Below are 1,660 nucleotides of genomic sequence, written 5' to 3' on the forward strand. Positions count from 1 at the left end.
TCAGCTTTTCCTCAGTGTAACTTACAAGATCATTTCCCATTCCCAGACTCGCATAGAGCTGTCTATCTATCTATTCATCTATCTATCTATTATGATTTGTAATTATAATATGGACTCATAACACTGGTACCGACGCTATGACTCACAGACGCCTCCCCCAGGCCTCACGGGTAGCTGTCTCCTCGGTCTTACTTTGACTGTGAGTGAATGAGCACCATGTCGCACCGAGGTCTTTCAGCGTGAGATTGACAATCTCCTGACGGTCCCCGTTGATGGTGAAAATGATTCACCAATTGATGATGATGCTGATAAAGACGATGAAAACACTCATCTATATGTGTAAAATACTAACTCCAAAATTACGAACATATTCCTGATAAATGCCACTCACTCACATGTTAGAGTGCGCACCCGCACATCATTATGCTTGAAGACAATTCTCTCATCATCTAGGTACCTTCTGAGAGTGTTCCAGGGTCATTTGGAATAGTTACCCAAGAAGAAAACGCCAATCTCCCATCTCAACTCACTGGGTGTCACGGGCAGGCCGAACATTTCAGCCGACAGGCGAGAATGAATCATCATCAAAATCAACCTTATAGGCTTCTGTGAGTACTTTCATGGTTGTTTCCATGTTTTCTCCTCATTCCTAATCTATGTACCAAAAAGAAAAAAAAAATGTAAAAAATTGGCCTGTACCACGGCTCCATGAGGGTCTCAAGTTGGCTGGCACACTGTGGTTTAATGCAGTTACTGGCACTGACAGGGAGTGTAGGTCCCCATGGCTCTGGAACCAGGAATTCCAATAGTTCTTACCTTCTGGATTTCGCAAAATACCATAAGTTATGAGTTGCTGGATCCTGGTTCCAGCAGCCAAATTTTCACCGCTGGACTTGGTATCCCAATACCAAAGGGGTGGCTAAGGAGATTGATCACATTCCTGTTAGTACTCGCCAGAGGATCATTCAGAAATGTAGGGTTTTCAGGAATGCAGAGTTCTTTGCAACTGATCACAGACTTGTTGTTGCCACTCTAATGCTACAAATCAAAACTGAGAAATTCTCAAGATTCATTCATCCATTCATTGCCAGACGCCATGTATCCCAGACGGGGTGGCCAAGGGCTTAGAGTTAATTGTTTTACAGGGAGTGGCACTAATCCTCCACCAACCCCACTTGACATGTAGGGATGCCAACAGCATCTGGTGTTCCCAGGTGGTCACCCATCCAAGTACTAACCAGACCCAACGTTGCTTAACTTCGCTGATCGGACGGGAAGCGGTGTACTGAACGTGGTATGGCCACCAAAAAAAGATCCATCTTGAGAAACCCAGGGTTGAGGAGTGTGCATATGAGCATGCAGTGGCAGTCTCAAATCGGTCTGAGGTGCTCAATACTGCTGAGGATCCTGTTGAACGATGGGATACCATTAAGCCTGCTACTCTGGAAGCAGCTGATGAGTGTACTGGACACTGCACGAAATCAAGGAGGGGATTCATCTCACGGGGGATGCTAACCACAGTTGAGGAGAGTCGTTCTGCCAAACTGACTGAGGATCAGGAACAGCACAGATTTCTCTTGATGGGCATGAGTCTCATTGAGAAGGGACAAGGAAAGATATGTCAGGGAAATTGCTGAGGAGGTGGAAGGCCATTTTCATG

At 45.6% G+C, this 1,660-nt stretch overlaps 1 non-coding gene across 1 annotated transcript; it reads right to left on the minus strand.

The window, feature by feature from the left end:
* Positions 1 to 1,189: 1,189 nt before the first annotated feature.
* Positions 1,190 to 1,308, minus strand: LOC145418658 (5S ribosomal RNA). Its single transcript, XR_013900725.1, has one exon. It is a non-coding gene; the product is annotated as a 5S ribosomal RNA (ribosomal RNA).
* Positions 1,309 to 1,660: the final 352 nt, after the last annotated feature.

This window comes from Coenobita brevimanus, chromosome 115 (genome assembly GCF_032717465.1).
Source record: "Coenobita brevimanus isolate Jiangsu-jjx chromosome 115, ASM3271746v2, whole genome shotgun sequence".
NCBI classification, from domain to species: Eukaryota; Metazoa; Arthropoda; class Malacostraca; order Decapoda; family Coenobitidae; genus Coenobita; species Coenobita brevimanus.